This window comes from Cervus canadensis, chromosome 28, assembly GCF_019320065.1.
Source record: "Cervus canadensis isolate Bull #8, Minnesota chromosome 28, ASM1932006v1, whole genome shotgun sequence".
In the NCBI taxonomy this organism is placed as follows: Eukaryota; Metazoa; Chordata; class Mammalia; order Artiodactyla; family Cervidae; genus Cervus; species Cervus canadensis.
This window is the reverse complement of record NC_057413.1, coordinates 27210222-27231227: the sequence shown is the minus strand read 5'-3', so window position 1 is coordinate 27231227 and position 21006 is coordinate 27210222.

The following is a 21006-nucleotide window of genomic DNA, read 5'->3' as shown; positions in this document are numbered from 1 at the left end:
TAGAACCTGTTCTGCTGGAACTCAGGGAAGATCATGGAGGGAGCATGAAGGAAGGCTGTTACCCGTAATCAAGAAATGGTCAAGGGGGAAGACACAGAAAGGCGTTTGTGCCCTGGAGCCCCACAGGGTTCTGCTCCATTTCACTGGCCACTGCATCTTTCTGGAAGCATCTTTAGCCACAGGCTAGAGCATCCAAATTCAACATACCACCCTGTCTCAACCCCTGAAAATATGAGTGAAATTTACATTTCTGTCTGATTTTCATAAAACCAGAAGAAGAATAAAAGTATCCGTGCTTCCACCAGCCACCAAAAACGAAAGGCAGAACCCTTCAGAAAGCATTTTTTCTGGTAACTATGAATGGTCTTGACATCTTTGTCCAAAAGTCCCACAAGCCCAGACTGTGCGTTAGTCAGGAGTCAAGCTCAGTCAGAGCCGGGCATCGTGCCTGAAGGCTGGGCTTGCTCATCCTGCCATGGTCGCTTTTCAGGGCAAAATCTAGGTTAAGCCACCCACCGGGGCGTGTGGTTTTGCTCTGGCTTCTGTGTCCTTTCGTGTGTGTTCCTGTATAGTCATCATACCTGTGCCAGGAAGAGACAGCATATGACAACGTCACAGTGGTCAAAATTGACAGCTCTGGGTCACCTTCAAAGTGGCCCCCACCCCCACATCCCGCAAGCAGTATCTCTAAGAGGGAGACAGCGAGCAGAAAGTGCTGAATGTGCTCTTCCCCAGGAGGAGATGATGGGAAATGGTGCCAGGGCCATCTATCGCACAGGAGTTCGGAACATAAAAATCCCGTGTGATGAAACTCTTGTTGATGATAGTCCCAGAGCTGTAAGACTTTGGCCAACGGGCAGACACTACATTGCTGTGTAGAGTGAATAATGGTGTGTACTCACTGAAAGTGAAAGTCACTCAGTCATGGCTGACTCTTTGTGACCCCATGGGCTAGGGCCTGCCAGGCTCCTCTGTCCATGGAATTCTCCAGGCAAGAATACTGGAGTCAGTAGCTGTTCCCTTCTCCAGGGCATCCTCCCAACCCAGGGATTGAACCCTGGTCTCCTGCATTGCAGGCAGATTCTTCACCGTCTGAGCCTCCAGGGAATCCCAATACTCACTAAAGTATAGTTTATCCTCACATGTCTACGTAAGATGCTATTACTTTCTCTGCTCTGAATCCTCCCTTTCTGTTAATAGCGGTCTCTCTTCTTTGTCTGTTCTTCTTAAAATTCCTCCTCCTCTTCACTCACCAGGTTTCTATGAGAGCCTTTCCTGACCACACAGTGCTATCAGATCTGAGCAGTCCTAGTGTGCCCTTTTGTGGGACTTTGGATTTGAGGTCCATAAAAATCAGAGATATGCTTCTTTGGAGAGTTCAGATGGAAAGATGTGAAATTCCACAACAGGTCCCAATATTTTCTGCCAGTGTTCAGTAAGAGAGAACAGTGAACTGATTACATAAAAAGCAACCAAAGAGAGAAGAGATAGAGAGTCCTGGAAGCATTTAAGTCCTGCATCTACTTAATCCCAAGGCCCCATTCCTATAAATTGTATCCCTTTTTCCTGAAGACACACAACACTGAAATTCTGTCACTTGGAAACAAAGGGATCCCAATTCACACAGCATCAAATGAATACCCCTTGACTTAGGAGTTTATTCTAAAGCTATATTCTTAAGTGACAAAAGCAAAATGACATGATTCATTTTTGTTTGAAAAAATATGTCTATGTACATGTTGAGAAAATATGAAAGAATCTATAACAATGTGTGTTATGTTGCTTCAGTTCAGTTCAGTCGCTCAGTCATGTCCGACTCTTTGTGACCCCATAGACTGCAGCATGCCAGGCCTCCCTGTCCATCACCAACACCCAGAGCTCACTCAAACTTATGTCTATTGAGTCGGTGATGCCATCCAACCATCTCATCCTCTGTCGTCTCCTTTTCCTCCAACCTTCAATCTTTCCCAACTTCAGGGTCTTTTCCAATGAGTCAGTTCTTCCCATCAGGTGGTCAAAGTATTGGAGTTTCACCTGCAGCATCATCAGTCCTTCCAATGAATATTCAGGACTGATTTCCTTTAGGATTGACTGGTTGGATCTCCTTGCTTCAGTAATGTCCAACTCTTTGCGACCCAGTGGACAGTACCCACCAGGCTCTTTTGTCATGGGATTCTCCAGGTATGAATACTGGAGTGGGTTGCCATGCCCTTCTCCAGGGGATTTTTCCGACCCAGGGATCAAACCTGCATCTCTTATGTCTCCTGCATTGGCAGGCAGGTTCTTTACCTCTAACACTACCTGGGAAGCTTATAACAATGGTCTGTCATAAATATTTCTAGATGGTGAAGCTTGGGAGCAGTTCTCTGAATTTACTAAATTTTGCCCAGTGGGTAGGTATTACTTATACAACAAAAAATAAGCAGCAGAGTTTTTTAAAATATTTTTTTTAATTTTTATTTTTCTCAAAGCTGCATATACACAAAGTTCACATTTTTAAAGCTTTTAATGAAAATAGTATTCCTCTGCCCCAACCCCTATTTCTACTCCCCAGTGGTATCCACATTCAAAACAGTAGAAATATTGAAGAGAGAGCATAGGTCATGATTGGAAATGCAGTTTGGGGTCTTCTGTAAGTAAAATCATCTAAATATGACCTTGACTTGGGTAAAAGGCTGATAGCTCTTTGACAGAAGCGGTGGGGGGCTGAATTTGAACACTGACTCTACCCCCATAGAGTGACCCTCTGATTCCCTGCCCAAGACCCAGTGTGGACCCTGCCCTGACCATCCTCTGTCCAAGGAAAGAAGCTTCATACATATCCTTGACAGAATCTTGCTACCGAAAACTCTCCCTCATTCTCCCCATGAATTCCTCTAATGCTATGAAAACCCATTTCCTCTTGAGTTTTTTCTCTGGGAAAAAAACAACAATAGCTGCATTTTCAGCCACACCCCCCACCACCACCCGCCCCCCACCCCGACAGTTTTCAGTTCTTTCTTCACAGAAGGTTAAGTGGGTCTCATCTATTTATAGAATTTTCCACTGAAACGTCAGGAATTCTTGTTCTTGGAATAGAAACATGTGAACTCTGATGATTCCGAATTCCTGCTCCTAGGTGTACAGCCTAAAGCTCTGCCCATTCAGTCTGTAAAAGAGTAGGCATGAGGATATTCACTGTCCCCTCGCTTGGGGTAGAGACAGAGGCAGCGGCTGCCTCCATCACAGAGGGAGGGGCTGGGTGAAGTGGGCACCTCGAGGTAAGAAGCAATGGACAACATGTGCTCCAAACAGTTTGGATGCCCTCTAACAGCGTCTGGAGAGAGCTGAATGAAAACAAAATGTGATCTGTAACACAATACCTTTTGAGTAAGTTAATACATGTGCACAAAACAATATCCAGTCTAGAAGATCACAGACAAGCAAAAAGGTACACAGTAAACTCATTTTAATGTTGCCAGAGATGGGGGCAGCGTAGGAGGAGACGAGAAGGGAAAGTGGGAATAAAACAAAACAGGGAGGGGGAAAGATCTTAAGCCAACCAGTGACATTTAATAAATCAAGAATCCCATGATCCAAAGAAGGAAAGAGAGAATATATTCATGACGACTCATTAGTACACTCTTGAAAATGAAAATGTCTTACAGTGTTTAGTCTGTAAACCAGCCCCCCATCAGCCCCCCTCCCTTCCTCAGCTTCCACCTCCCCCTACCCTCAGTATCCAAGTGTGGTGGCAGGTGATGGGGAGAGAATCAATTTAACACCCCTTAAAACACAGCTGTGAAAGTAGGTCACGCAAACCTGAATATTTTAAATACTTGAAACAAGTAAGCACAGTGCATTGGCTGATGGTGAACTGGCTTTCAGGAAACTGAATTTTTAGATAGCCAACATCCAACCATCAGGAAAACCTAGGTTCTGGTTCCCCTTGACCGACTTTTCATAACACAGTGGAACAATGTCATTTTCCTGGCCTCAGTTTTTGTATCTATAAAATGGGGGAAACAAGCAAACTTAAAAAATCAACTTTACAAGTAAGTGAATATTCAGTAGACCTCAGAGCCAGAGAATTAATTTGGGTAGTTTCCAATGTAGCATGCTCCTTTGTGAAAGGACAATAATATTCCTCAACAGTAATATTCCTCAATTACTGGATACCTGCTATGCACTAGGCTCTGAGGTCAGATTGGGCACAGATTTCAATATTTGAAGTAAAATATATTACCCAGAACCAAAACTTTCAAAGATTGTATATCCCATAAGCAACCAAAGTATCGATTAATCGAGACAATACAAGCTCAAGTAAAATGAGATATAAGTATGCTTATAATTATTGATGCATTTTTGGCAGGCAAAAAATTGCTAGAAACATTAAAACTGATAGGTTGCTTTGTTTCTTTTCTGTTTCTGTTGAATTAAACCATGCTCCCCCAAAGAAAGAGCTTTAAAAGTTTTCAAAGGATTTTCCTTTAAATCTGCACCCTATTCTGAATATAAAAGAGGCTTCCTCTTAGGTTCTCGCCGATGGACAAAGAGCTCTGTTATTGCTGTAAGCATATTATAAGTATATATTCTGAATACTCTACAGAAATAACTGTCTTTCACAGTGCTATGGGATTGTCCACAGAGGAATGGATTTCTTTTGCTCCTCTCTTGAAGATCATTGGTGTTTTGGTGACGCTTCCCACCTGCAACTGTCTAGAGATGGTCCTTCCATCAAATATTTCTGGAGTTGCCAGGAGAGTTTGACCCTCTTGTTTCTAAAATTTTTTTAGCCTTTATGCAATTTGTAGAACCCAAAAGTTAATTAGGAGATTGTCATGTAAAAGATGTGAAGGAGTAGGCATGAGAGTCTCAACCCCACTGGCCAAGAACCCCCTTTCCTTTCATCTCTCTCTCTGTGACCCCATCACATGTGGAAACACTAGCATATTGCAAAAAACAGCTTGAAAACTGCTATCCAATCCCATGATTTCATGGAAAACAAAGAGGGACCCAGAGGAGATGAACAGGACCAAGTTCAGATCCTGCTGATGTGAGTCTTTTTTGGTTGGTTTGTGTGTTTGTAGCGTAGTTGGTGTACAATATTATATAAGTTACAGATATTTCTTTTTTTGGAACAAGGAATTGTTACAGGAGGTGGCAGTGGAACTAAAATTCACACTCAAGTGTCCCACATCCAGTTTGTTCTTCCTCTGGTTATCTTAGCTTCAGATTCCACAGTAAAGCAATGGTTAAGATCATGGGTACAACTTTTAACTTATAAACCCCCACTGGAGGAAGTGTTTAAAATTGGGCTTTTTGCACAGGGAACTCTATTTAATACTCTGTAATGACCTATATGGGAAAAGAATCTAAAAAAAAAAGTGGATGTATGTGTATGTATAGCTGATTCACTGCACTATACAGCAGAAAGTAACACAAAATTGTAAATCAACTATACTCCACTAAAAACAGTTTTAATTAAAAAAAAAGATCATGGATGCAGGAATCAGAATCTCTTGGATTATGATTCTGGCTCTACCACTTCTCTGTGGTGTAATTTGGGTGAATTACTCAGCCAGTAGTTACCTCAGTGGGTTAAAATGAAGATAATAATGATAGCCACCTCACAGAAGTCTCATAAATATTAAACAAGGTGATTCACATAAAGCACCAAAACCAGGTCCTGGTCTTTGATACACTTTCAGCCAATATTGGTTATTATTAATATAGGCTAAAGAAAGATGAGCTGAGGTTTAGTTTATAATAAATCCTGGCTTTGTCATAAGCACTTAAGTTGATTATTTGCTAACGGCAAACACAGTGAAAACATTCGGTCCACTTTGAAAGTGAAAGCGAAGGTCGCTCAGTCATGTCTGACTCGTTGCAACCCCATGGACTATACAGTCCGTGGAATTCTCCAAGCCAGAATACTGGAAGTGGGTGGCCTTTCCCTTCTCCAGGGGATCTTCCCAACCCCAGGATCGAATTCAGGTCTCCCGCATTGCAGGAAGATTCTTTACCAGCTGAATCACAAGGGATACTGGAGTGGGTAGCCTCTCCCTTCTCCAGGGGATCTTCCCGACCCAGGAATCAAACCGGGGTCTCCTGCATTGCAGGCGGATTCTTTGCCAACTGATCTATCAGGGAAGCCCCAATCCACTTTACTGAACATCAAAAAAGAAAATTCCTGTGGACAGTGAAGTTTTCTGCTACTTCTCACGTTTGCCACCAGATGACAGCAGCTGATGGTAGGAAGGACAGTTTACCACTAGTCTAATGCTTCCTGCATCTGAAACAAGAAGAGCATCTCTCAACAACTTTTGTTAAGCCCAGACTTTTGTCAAACCCTGGTAAATAGTAGGACAATTTCCTTTTTTCTCTAGAACTTCTCTAAAGTGTTGACAGCAAGGGTTTAAACACAGAAGAACTTACTCTAATAATACACACGCACTTACTCAGCATTTCCAGGGAATAATGCTAATAAATATTTAGAAATTGTAGGATGTACATTGAACCAGGTTTTCACAATGAATAAACTATGTCCAAGCCAACAGAAGCAGTTGTTCACAAATAAGATTCAAAGAATTTGGGGGGAAAAAGCACAGATTTCAGTCCCATTCGATTTTTAGCTAAAGCATTGAAGAGTCAGTGGTAGTGTTTAATGAATCAAGACACTGTTCAGTCCTTCCAGCATAAAATATGCTGCCAATGGCTATTTGCAAACATCAGGAGACTAAAAGAGGATTACTTCAGAGAGTTGGTATAACTACATAAAGAGTAGCCTCTTGAATCTTTGAACCAGAAATGAGGGATTCTAGTCGAACCTGCCAAGGTTCTACTAGAAAGTACTATTTGTGGGGTACCCACGCCAGATGACCCACTGAGAATCTGAGCTCAGAATCAAGTTGGGTTCAAACCTGGCTCTGACATTTGCTATCTGGCTGTCTTTGTAAAATTTATTTCACTTCCCTAAGGGTTAGTCTGATTTATGAGATGGAAATAATAATACCTTCCTCAAAAACGTATGGTTGAGGCTTATGTGAACTTGGTTGTTTGGTTGCTAAGTTGTGTACAACTCTTTGTGACCCCATGAACTGCAGCATGCCAGGTTTCCCTGTCTTTCACTATCTCCTGGAGTTTGCTTTAATTGGTGAACTTTAATTAGTGCATGTTCAATAAATGCTGCTGCTGCTGCTAAGTCGCTTCAGTCGTGTCCAACTCTGTGCGACCCCATAGATGGCAGCCCACCAGGCTCCCCCGTCCCTGGGATTCTCCAGGCAAGAACACTGGAGTGGGTTGCCAGTTCCTTCTCCAGTGCATAAAAGTGAAAAGTCAAAGTGAAGATGCTCAGTCGTGTCTGACTCTTAGCGACCCCATGGACCGCAGCCTACCAGGCTCTTCCATCCATGGGATTTTCCAGGCAAGAGGACTGGAGTGGGGTGCCATTGCCTTCTCCCAATAAATGCTAACTACTACTAATATTATTTTTATCATTATACTGAATATTATATGCCAGGCTTAGAAGATACAATGGAGAACAAAATAGAAATATACCTTCACAGATCAGATTTAAACAAGCAAATAAACACATACAGAGTATAAGGATTATAAAAGGCAGAGAGAAAGGTGCTATGTGAGCCCATAGGAGGGCACCTAAACCGGTCTGAGAAGTAAGGGAAGGTTTCCCTTGGAGAAGTGAAATCTAAACTAAAGGGTGATATGCATTATCCAGGTGGAGCGTGTGGCGTGTCTGCAGCAGAGAAAATGACACCCGGTGAGCCCTGGCCTTCAGAAATTGCATGAACTTGTGCTTAAAAGTAATAGCAATAGCTAACATTTTCCAAGAGTTTAGTGTGTGCCAAGCACACTTGTAAGTACTTTACATATATAAAGGCATTGTCACTTTATAATAACCCCTATGAAATACTATTGCAATCCCCATTGTACAGATGAGAAGACTAAGGCAAGAAGAGAGTAGGTCATCTGCACAAGGTCACATATCCCATAAGCGGCCTCACCAGGATTTGTCTCCTGAAACTTGACTTTTAAAAAACAACTAGACTTTATTGTCTTGAAAGAACGAACTCTCATGGAGTATTCTCTAACGTAAGTTTGGAGAGATCCCAAAAGACCAACACAAACTAAAAAACAGATTGCCAAGCACATCAAGCAGCACCCAAGAATGAAAATTTTTCTCCCTGAAGTCCTCCGGTCTGATAATGAACCAAGGATTGCCCTGGACACGTATAGATTACAACCACCCAGAAGGAAATGGCAAGAGTCGTCTATTATCACAAGGGGCCACTCAAGGAGATTTTCTAAATTACACCATCCAATATGGTAGCCTCCAGCTACTTGTGGCTATTAAGCACTTGAAATGTGCCTAGCAGAACTAAGAAGGTAGATTTGAAATTGTATTTAATTTTAATTAATTTAAACTTAAAATTGAGGCAGTGTAGATGGGAGGGAGGTTCAAGAGGGATGGGACATATGTATACCTATGGCTGATTCATGTTGATGTTTGGCAGAAACCAACAAGATTCTATAAAGCAATTATCCTTCAATTAAAAAATAAACAAATTAAAAAGCAAAAAAAGAAACAACTGAAGCAGTGTAAAATATTTCTGTCAAATACAAACTTGTTGTTTTGGTTGAACTATATTTCCCTTTAACCACTGTATCACATACGGCGTTGTATTATAGTGTGTTGGCCCATATAGTCTTTTCTAATATCTTATTAATGATTTGTTTACATTATGACATGTTGAAATGATGTTTTAGATATATTGGGTTAAAGAAGATATGTTACTAAAATTCATTTCACTGTTTCTTTTTTAAAAATTTTTACAATTCCACATGTGGTTCAAATGACTGCACCATCCGGGTCTGAAGGGACCCTGGAGGTCTCATTCGGAGTCCTCCTCTTATCATACCAGGGAAGAGTCTGAGATGAGAAACTGGTCCCTCACACATCCTCCTCTGCGCTCTGCCAATTTAGAAAAATTGGCTTAAATTTCTTAGCATATCTTAAAATTACCATGCATCACACTGAAAAGAGCGCTGACTGGTGAGGGAGACAGCAGGAAGCTCATAAACGAGCCTCATCCTTGACCGAAGTCCTTCATCTCCTCACACCTGCTTCCTTAGGTTTAGATGCTTCCCAAGGTCTGTTGACGTCAAGATTCATGACTAAACCAAGTTATCTGGACCCATTCTCCTCCAGGCCAGGGAAAGCCAGTCCATGCTCACAGATTCAGCAAGATAGCATCAAGAATATGCCCTTGGCAATAAGGAGGAGAGTGAGGACAAGTGTGGAAGCACCAGCCAGGACCTTCACCCACTGGGAAGACAATGTCTAAACTCCCACTCACTGCCTGTAGCCCATCCATTTGATGCTCACCTCCTCTCACCTCGCCTCTCATTATCTGACCACACGGATATTGACCCGGCCCCCTTGCCAAATGCCTACTGGGAAAAAAAAGACAATAATTTTAAGGCTATTCATTCACTCAGCTAACAAATACTTAGTGTGTGTATACTGTCTACAGACAAATGTACATGATATTTCCTAGAGAGAGGGTGTCAATGAGGCTGAAAAATGCCCCAGGGAGCTTAAATTCTAGCAGAAGAGTTTTTAAGAAAGCAAGTCACAGATAATTATCTCACACAGTACAAAGTAAGAAGAATAAACTCTGAATGTCAAGAAGGCTTAGAATGGGACCAGCCACCTTGTCTCAGTAATATTTCTGACATACAAGGTAGCGTGGTGGTGAAGAAATCAGACTCTATGTGCAGACTTCTGTGTTCAGTGCCCAACTGTTCAGCCTACTAATGGCATGATTCTAGGCACATTCTTTAACCCTCTAGTCTTTATATTTCTCACCCCCAAAATAAGGATGATATCTACTTCTGAGAGTGACTGGAAGGAGTTGGTGGGTCAATACACAACTTTAGTGGGTCAGCTGGAACATTCTTTGCAAATAGTAAGCACAATTTCCCAAAGCTTTGCTCTCATCACTGAAGATGCCAGTTGCCTTGGGAGCTCTCTCTGAGGTACCCATTTGAGGTTGAGCTCATTTTAAAGTCTTCCTTCATTCAGAATTATTAGAAGAAGATTCTCTTCAGGTCTTGAGTCAGTCTCCCATGTACAAATTAAAAATTCTAGCCCACCTCTGGACAGTCCCAGGTGTCAGAATAGAAATAATTCCTTCCACAAAAATTTTCTGTGTATGTCAGTCTTCAAGAAGATGTAAATTATAACAGTTAAATGCATTTCTTTGTGTATGAATTAGCATGATATGTATTGTTATCAGTGTTTTTTTCTAGTTTGGATGGTTTATGATAACAACACCAGTAAGGATTCAATAAATAATTATTATTCATTTCATTCAATAAATTAAATAACACTGTTGACCTGAAACAGACTGCCATATATTTCTCCAACAAAGATGAGTTTATACAGGATCAGTATAAAATTGCAGTTGAAGGTCTGCAACATGATGAGCCACAGGTAAGTCCCCTCAAGGCTGGGGAACAAGGTGGCTTTTATAGGTAGAGAGGAAAACATTGGGAGGGCTGTAGAAAACCAAGAGTCCATGGCTTTCCTTGCCAGAAAAGAAGTCTTTCTTCTTCATGTTGGGCTCTACTAGCCTCACAGAGTGTGAGAGTGCCCCCTGCTGGTCTCCCTACTCTTTTTCACTGGGTTTCAGTTTATTAATTTTTTAATAGGTATAGTAGAAACTGCACTCTCATCTGCTAGGAGTATAAATTGGAACCCTGGTTTTCAGAAAGTAATTCGACAGTATATAACATGGGTCTCAAAAATGCTCATACTCTATATATATCATTTTTAGGGTCCTAAAGAAATAATCCAAAGTGGAGACAGATTTATGCTCCACAGAGTTGTTCATCACAGTATTATAGCAGAATATGAGAAATAGTCTAAGTACTCAAGAACATGGAAATTTTAAACAAGTGATGAAAAATCCACAGGAAGAAAATTTAGATACCCATTATTTACATATTTACAAAGGTTTTTAATCATATAAAGAAATATGTATCATACCATTTAAATTTCTTTAAATGTCAGATATAAAATTGTATATCCAGGTTAATTTCGGTCACATGTGACAATAGACAAAGGCATCAAAACACTAATAGTGTTTATTTTGATGCTTTTATGAGGTGAGGGGTGAGAGGTGAATTTTTTTTATCATGTGAATACTTCTGTACACGTTCCACCTTTTCAAAAGGTTAAAGAAGCGTTATTTGCTTTAAAGTTCCCCCAAGCCAAAAACAATAGTCCTGGGCGTGTGACTGCGGATTCCCAGCATTGCCATTGGAACTGAATTTGAAAGAGGAGTTATGGGTGTTGGAGGCCCTAGACAAGACTGCAAGCCCAGGGACTGGGGATATAGGGCAGGTCTCTGAGCATAGGATGAAGCAGGAAGATTGATCTCCTTGCCCTGTCAACACCTCTCTGCACCATTTCCCCATCCCTCTTTATCCCTGGCTTCCTCTCTTCCCTTCCTAGGTGCCCTTGGAGTATCAGGCACCAACTCTTCTGGTTGCTATCTGGTTCCATAAGCATGAAGTCACTAGTCACTGCAGTTGCTAACCTTTAACACACCCTGAAAAGAGTTCAGGGCTGAGATCAGAAAAGAAGCACTTTGTGCTCTGGGAAAAACTGGCAGAACAGACCCTCTAATAGTAAAGTATTTTCAGGAGATTTTATGAGCCCAACTTCTTGCATCTTCTCATATCTAGGAAAGTTCTAAAATCATTCATAGAGATATCTTCTCCTTATGACTAGCCGAAACCTTCTGCCAAAATGTGTGCCTTGTTGCATGTATTCATCAGAATCTCGTTGTTACTGACCTCCTCCCCACTTACCACGTCAGAACAGTTCCTCAGAACTCTCTGAGAGGCTCCCTTCCAGGCTATAGCCATCATTTTGGCCCAAATAAAGCTTAACTCACATCTCTCACACTGTGCATTTTTTTCCTAGTCAATACAGGAGAGAGTAAGTAACCCACTCTAGTACGCACTTGACTTAAGTCATTTATTTTACTAAAAAGAGAGTTCCAGAGAATAGGCAGAGAAATTTACCCCTAATAATGGCATTTTAAGATCTACAGTGAGTGGCTGGTGAGAGAAATGTGATCATTGGACCCTGTTTTGAAGGAGTTGTGCATTCAGCCTCCTTAAATACAAATACAACCTAAGCTTTGGTATCTGTAGGTCTAAATATTCTGTCCCCTTTTCCTGTGGCCAACAAGAAAGTTTCACTCCCCAGCATAATCAATTTATCTCAAACCTGATCCTTCAGACTCATTCAAACGTGGAGTACATCTCCTTAACGGAAATAGAGCTGTGTGTGTTTTCCTCCATCCCCACCCCATTTCAGGCTCCTTCTTAAAGCATTAGACCTGAGGTCTGTGAACCAAATTAAACTTGTCCACAGCCAAGTTCTCTCTCATCTGCTGTCTAGATGAGAGTAACAAAGATAGGTGAGGCTTTCCAAGAAGATCCCCAACATCTCAGAAGATTTGAGATGTTGGGGATCTGACAATATCTGATAACCAGGGAGGCCCGTATTCTGATAACCAGGAATGCTACAGGTAAACCGTGCCTCTGGGGCCTGGCAGTCCTTGGCTCAGATGCCTGAAGGGCACCCAAGAAAGTCCCAGGCCTCTGATATAAGAAAGAGGATATTTCCTCCTAGTTTTGCTAAGATGCTAGACCTCTGTATAATTCTACGCCAAGGATATCTGAAGAGCAAAGCTGATAATGATATCCATTTTCGTAAAACAATCTTAACATTTTGAAAAAAGAAAGTGTATTTTCCAACCTTTTTTCTTTTCCATTTGTATTCATTTTTGTTGTTGCTATTCAGTCATTAAGTCTTTTCCAACTCTTGGCAACCCCATGGGCTGCAGTATGCCAGGCTTCCCTGTCCTTCATTAGTATTAAATAAATATTATAATTTTTATTAAACATAAATAATAATAAAACCTTTATTGTTCTAACAGTGAATATTTAATTCCAGTTACAATTTCATTTCTTCTTATATATCCAAATATTTATCTCTGATGCATTTTCCGGGCTGTTTTTTTAAATGCCACCTGGAGACAAATTCAGACTCATAAGGTTCCTCAAGATATCTTTCCCATTACTTGCTGTTTCTCTTATATTCACAAGTCTTGAAAGCTAAACTGTCTGCCAACTTTTCAAAGATATGTATCTTTTTTAATTTCTTAAAGAGATTGAATTGTCAGACTTTTAACTTCAATCGGAAAATCTTTTTGTTGGAAAATTACAACTCTTTTACCTCTCTTATTATGTCATTATTGAGTTACGATCACTTTCATTTGCGTAGTTTCTGTTAGCAAACTGGAAACTTTATCTCCTTAGAAAATAGGTCATAAAATAATCTTCACTGAATCCATCTATTTCGCTAACATTCAAAGATTAACATGTTGCAATCCGGCATTTTGAATTATAGCTTCAACCTATTTTGCTAACCCAGCAAACATTGATCTTCTTGTGAGGGAATATAAACTATGCATCCTTCTTCACTTAATAATTTTAATAATAGCTCTTAATTTAAAAACCTTTCCCTGCCCTTATTTAGATTTGATTGCCTGAAACCTGTTAGACATTCTCCTCTTATACCTTATAGTTCTATCATGGGATCTAATTTACCAACAAATTCCACTCTGTTAAATGTGGATTCATTTATTTCTGAAGCATCTCCTTCATTAAAAAAAAAAAAAAAAGGCCTTACTTTTTGGTGATATTTAGTATGTGGAAAATGTAGGATGCATTGTTTCAGATACTTTAGCCCTAACTACATATATTCGTTTTACCCTTAAATATTATCAATCTCAATTCTATCATCTCTATCATTTTCCAATGCTTGTAATGAGTTTGTTACATTACCATCCAATACCAATTAATTTATTTTAAATGAAGAACCATGGTTTAGCAAGCTTGTGTGAAGTAAAATTCGCTCAGTAGTGTCCAACTCTTTGCAACCCCATGAACTATACAGTCCGTGGTATTCTCCAGGCAAGAATATTATGAGTGGGTAGCTGTTCCCTTCTCCAGGGTATCTTCCCAACCCAGGGATCGAACCCAGGTCTCCTGTATTGCAGGGGAATTCTTTACCAGCTGAGCTACCAGGGAAGCCTTGTGTACTTCACATAAAATAACATCGGCTGTAGAAGAGCCAGGATTTGAACCCATGGACCTGATTCCAGCACCCCTGAAAGAGCCAAGAGTATTACTAGGAAGATAAACCACACCTGACAAGTGAAAAATCTTTTTTTCTTTTTACCAAATAGTCCCTACGTGTGGACTATACCATTCAGAATGGTGGGGGGGTTATTTTGTAAAAGCTCCACCATCTCATTCCTGGTTAAGAACCAGGGATCTAGGAAGAGAGAGTAAGAGGTTTGTCAGAAGGTCAGTAGGCAGTTATATTCTCCTGGATTTGAACACGACCAAGGCATAGTTAGGCCATGGATCTCTGGAAGTGGGAGGGCTTTAAGTGAAGGACTTCAGCCAGACATCTGTCAGAGCTGTGGAAAGGACATTCCCCTGAGTAACTACACCATCAGCTAATATAGTACCCTTTGCCCTCCCCACAAAACCCCATCACTTTCCTATGTTTCCTCCTCTTCAAAACAGATCCGCTTCACATCTTTAAAACATCTGTATGAAAAATTAAAAGGAAAAAATTATGATAAAATCTGAAAGTGAAAAAAAAAAGGTGAACACACAAAATAATAGACATGAAACTCAGATACCTAAACCCTAATCACAAGTTTCTTGAGTCAACAATACACTCTAAACACATACAGATCTCTGTTCTTTTTATCCACAAGGACAACTTTACCTAAAATCATTCAAGGTGGCCCTGTCAAAAAAAAAAAAAATCTCAGTTCTTTTCAGAATCCAGTTTGGTCTTTGCTTTTTTTTTTTTTTTTAAGGGGGTTGTTGTGTTTGGGTTTTGGGTTTTTGGGTACGAGGAGCCAGGATCTTAGTTCCTTGACCAGGGATGGAACCCATGCTCTCCACAGTAGAAGCACAGAGTCTTAACCACTGGATCATTAGGGAAGTTCCCAGAATCCTGTTCTTAATCTTTTAAGTATGTCCCATATGGCCCCTGTCTCTTCCAACCAGAAGAGACAGGGACTATCTTATCATGCTATCTTCTTTCACCCACTCAACTCCCTAACTAAAGCTTCTTCTTGTCAATTGTCCTATTTCTCTTAATGAAAATGATGGATGCTCTCCACCAAAAACAATGTTTATATGCATGCATCTTTACTTATAATTTTAGTAAGTTTTCATGCTCCTTGAATCTTATCCATAGACTTCTTAGAAACCCATGGGCCCTAAATTAAGACTCCCTGTCTCAGAACCTCCCATATTTCCCAGGTTCTAGTCTGAGGAAACCACACAGTTCCCAGCTCATGTAAAAGCAAAGAAGATTATCCACAAGTTCTATGTCATGCACTGATCGTCTCAACTCTTCTCTCCTATAACAAATTGCTAGCAAAAGTTTAAACCTTTATATTAATAATTTTACCATTTTTGAACCATTTAGCCATACAACAGTCAAAAAGTGAGGAAAGAAATAATTTACAGGAGCAAAGACCTGCTGAAAGGTTGGAGCACTGTGCTTGCAAGACAGAAAATTGTCTAGACCAAAGCAGAGCTGAGAATGATAAAGGTCAAGGCTGGACAAGAAGGGCAGTCCCACACATGGAGGACCCTGATGGACAAGGGAGAAGCCCAAGCATTGTCTATCCTGTAATAACTTCCCACAGGAAAACCTTTGAAGAGAGTGATGGCTAAGGAAGATGGATGCAGTTTTAGTGAGTGGGATGGGCTGCAAGGAGGAGGGTCTGGAAACAGGGAAGTTCCAGTAGGAAGCAATGGCAATTGGAAAAGTCCAAGGGAAGGGGGACCTGAACAAGGGTGGGAAGAACTTCTCTTATCACATGGCAGAAGAACACAGAAAATCAATAGGACTCAGTGACAACTGGAGACAGGGCTCAGAAGGAAGGCAGCAGGGGAAGAAAAAAAAAGAAGCTACAAGTATATTATACAACAGGGGGAAGATAGTCAATATTTTAGAATAAACTATAAATGGAGTATAACCTGTAAAACTTGTGAATCACTATATTGTATACCTGTAACTTAGATAATATCGTACATCAACTAAACTTCAGTTTTTAAAAGACAATGAGAACTTCCTTGGTGGTCCAGTAGTTGAAAATCCGCCTGTCAATGCAGGGAACATGGGTTTGATTCTTGGTCAGGGAAGGTCCCAAGTGCAGGAGAGCAACTAAGCCCGTGTCCCATGAGCCTAGAGCCCACTTGCTGCAACAAGAGAGTAGCCCTCAGACAGCAATGAAGACCCGACAAAGCCAAAAACAAATAAATAAAATTTTAAAATATATATATAAAGTCAAAGACAGTGAAAAAGTTTTGGACCTCATTAATTTAGAAGACATCACTTAAGAATAAAACAAAACACATTGATTGAATTTATAAACAGAGGGCGTTCAACCAGAAATTAGGATACATTTCCAAAGCAGTTATAATATCTTTCTCTGAATGTGTTTAGATAAAGCATAGATGTTTCAGCAAGTTTTTAAGAACACCTATTGATTGAATAAACTCTCTGAATTTTTTTCACTTTTCATTCCGTAGGTCTATGAGTCTAAAGCCATTCGTGCAGGCTGTCCAAACCTACAGATGAAAAGTGAAAAAATTAGCCCACCTGGATATAATAGTGCATAAACAAGAAAATTTATATTTGGCAACAAGTAGGCAAAGCATTCTGATAAACTGGCTTTTTCTTTCTTCAGATGTGTTATTTTATGGACACATCCCCCATGCAGGAGTTTCCTTACAGTGACAGCCTGTGACAGGCAGAATTTACCTTCTTTCCATAGATTCCATAATGCATATTTGACCTCTCGGGAGAACTCATTTGTGGTTGGTGATGAATATCATTTTGATGATTAGAAATAATAGCACATAATATTTATGGCTCTGTGCAAAAAGCATTACCTACAGTATCTTCTCCAAACCTTACAATAACTTTATGATGAAAGTACAAGTATTATTTTTTTATTTTTATTATTATCACTTTAAAGGTGAGGAACTTGAGGTTTAGAGAGTATTAAGTAACTTGACTAAAGTCTTAAAGCGAGGAGGCAGCAGACTGAATCCAGATGTGTCTAACTCAAAGCTTTCCTATTCATTTGTAAACTTTTAAGTGTGACTCAACCAATACTCCTTCTAAAATTATAGTTCTTGCTGCTTTTTTATATAGCAATGGTTCAATACATGTTTACAAGATGAGTGAATGGATGGATGGATGGGGATGTTTGATGAACTGAATTAGGACAACCAGTGGGCAATGTATTTCTGCTGAAATCCAATTTCCCAAATGAAAGCAATTTTAGAGTTTCATATGTTTACACCAGACACCCTGCTGAAGTATGTCTTCTGGCAACAAGTATAAATGCAGATGAGTTTCTCACCTCGGTCAAATGGTCCGTCAACCACTTCCTTGCTGGCTGTTCGCTCATCATGTCTAGCAGATGCTGTGTTTAGCCCACATAGGACCCTAGCTCCCCATCTCTCACTTTCAGGTCAGGCTCACCACATTTGGTCTGTACATGCTTTATTCAGCAGATCTTATCAAAGAAAAGCTTACAAAACACATCGGTTCAGCAGGATGCACACAGACTTACATAAAACATGCAACGATTTTTAAAAGTGGGCAGATAATTGTTCTGTGTCCAGCCTTTTCAGGTAGGAAGACTATCTTGAAAAGATAGTAACAAGCATGTATTAAGCATTTTCTGTATGCCTTTTATACAGCGCTAAGAATGGCAACTTAATACATTTAAGTCTAATGAATACAGATCTCTAAAATTTTATTCATAAATATAGAGCTATACACACATTACATATATAAATTGTATAATACAAGTATACATGTACAAATTATATAACATGTATATTTAAAATATAATGCCATCAGCAAAATAGAAACACCCATATCACTCAAGTTGAGGAGGAATAACAAAGCTCAGAGAGCTGGAAGCCTCCTTACCAAGATCTGATGGTATGGAGGAAAGAAATTACTTTGCCACCTATAGACAGATGCTTGTCCTCTGTCATAGGAGGAAATTTACTAGAGTATACATACCGCTTAGAATGTTTTCCCAGACCACACTCCTTTTCTTTGAGATTAGGGCTAACTTAACCACAAACTTGGATTCCCCAGCAGCCCTGTTTGTACAATATGATCCACTCAATCCCAGCTGATTAGACATGAGAGTCTAGTTAAGCCAGTCAGATTCTCCTGATTCTATGGCTTAAAACTTAGAAATGTCTATCAGTGGACCTTGAATATGTTCTGGCAGAGCCAGAAGGACAGAGAAAAGGAATCCACAGAGAAAGCAATGACATAGTTTGAGGAAGAAGGCGTTTGAGAGACTGAGAAGGCAACTGCTTGATTCCCATTGGGTTTTTAACTCTTGTTCTTGTTTTTTCCTTCTGGAATTCCTAGCCTTCGTTTTCCTGAACCATATTATATCCTTATAATTAATTCCACATATTTTCTTAAGCTAGCTTCACTGAGTTTCTATCACAAACAAAAAAACTATATAGTCTTCAAAATGTCTTGGTAAAATGTAGATAATAATACATAAACTCTATGAAAGTTCTATATCCTATAGTAATAATATGTATTTGAGCAAAGCTCCAAAAAGTAAGATATTTATCATTGTACTGATGGATAATGGATAATGATGAATTTTAAATACACTAGTAGGAGATTTAATAGATTATGGTATATACATGCAATTGAATTCTAAGCAAATATGTTTAAATGATATACACATTGGAAAAATTTTTAAATTAACTGCTCTTCATGTATTATCCTCTTATACTTGGCATCAAGTTCATGAGGTTTAACTCAATACAGGTTTAATGTTTAAAAGCCTGACTTCTGCAAAGTTTTTCATGGTAGCCAAAATGCATTATGACTGTAATGGCCTAGTTTTTCAGATCAAAGAGAAAACCAGTCTGATTCATAGCTGTCATCTATATGGTTCTCATGCTTAAATTCTGCTTCTCCCAACCCCCACATTTTTTAATAGGGGAAAAAAAAGAAAAATAAACGAAAAGTTACTGCTGTTGTAATCTGATTGGGACAGTGAGCATTAATCCTCTTATCTCCACCCTCAGTGAAACACAGATGTATAGACACCCCTGGGCTTCCCTCATAGCTCAGTTGGTAAATCATCTGCCTGCAATGCAGGAGACTTGGGTTTGATTCCTGGGTCGGGAAGATCCCCTGGAGAAGGAAATGGCAACTCACTCCAGTATTCTTGCCTGGAGAATCCCATGGACAGAGGAGCCTGGCAGGCTACACTCCACTGACCGCAAGAGTCGGACCTCTCTCTGCCCCTCCTTGCATTACTGTCATGAAAATCTCCACTTTGAGGGAATCACAAAATGAAAATAAGCTGAGAATGTCTTAGTCATAGCGCTAGACAAAGAGGAATTGTCAGTAAAACAAAGATAATGGACAAGGGTAAATGAAAAATGGGTGATGAAAGAAAAACAATTTGATAATCTTTAAGATTTCAAACTTTAAAAATATCAGAAGAGAAAGTCAGCTTCAAAAAGTTGGAAAATCACTCGCAAAATAAGTTTTTAAAATGTTTTCAGTATCAGTGTTTTCAGTTGGTCATAGTGAAAAGTCCACAGACCTGAGAATCATCATGTCTTTGATTCATTTCAAGGTGGTGACATTCCAGCTAGATCATTTTGGACTCGTTACAGAAACCTGCCAAACCTTAGTTTTCTTTTCTGTAATGTGGATAATAGTATCTAAATATATAGGATAGTTACAGGATCAAAGTACAAGATTGTTATAGAGATTAAATGAATGGATAAATATACCCAAAAAGTCTTTCTCTGTGACATTACAAAATTTGTGTCATTTCCATTTATTTGACATCAACCATATGACAGACCACTATTTTTATAGTATCATAAGCCTTTTTACCATAAATATTTTTATTGATGTCTTTAATGGCTATTACCATTGAAACAATATTGCCTACAATTTTTAACAAGTTTCATAGTTCTCTGTCAATGTATCTTAAGCATTATTTTTATTATTATATTTGATTGTCATGCATCTATAAATAGATCACATTATATTCATGTTCTTATGGGACAAGACAGCATACTTCCCTTAATACAGCTGTTGACATCAACACAATTTTTTTTTCATATCAAGCAAAAATTGGTGGGAAAGCATTTTGAATAAAATAATCACTCATTTTCTCAGCATGGGAAAATGCAAACCAGTAAACACGTAACTTAAAAAAGCCTGAACAAATGAATCTTTTGTTTAATAATTTATAATCATTAAAATAGTTCTTCTATGTATCCTTGCCACCTCTTCTTAATATCTTCTGCTTCTGTTAGGTCCATAACATTTCTTTCCTTTATTGACTTTGCATGATATGTTCCCTTGGTATCTCTAATTTTCTTGAAGAGATCTCTAGTCTTTCCCATTCTGTTGTTTTCCTCTATTTCTTTGCATTTATAGCTGAGGAAGGCTTTCTTATCTCTCCTTGCTATTCTTTGGAACTCTGCATTCAAATGGGTATATCTTTCCTTTTCTCCTTTGCCTTTCACTTCTCTTCTTTTCACAGCTATTTGTAAGGCCTCCTCAGAGAGGCATTTTGCTTTTTTGCACTTCTTTTTCTTGGGGATGGTCTTGATCCCTGACTCCTGTACAATGTCACAAACCTCAATCCATAGTTCATCAGGCACTCTGTCTATCAGATCTAGTCCTTTAAATCTATTTCTCACTTCCACTGTATAATCATAAGAGATTTTATTTAGGTCATACCTGAATGGTCTAGTGGTTTTCCCTACTTTCTTCAATTTAAGTCTGAATTTGGCAAT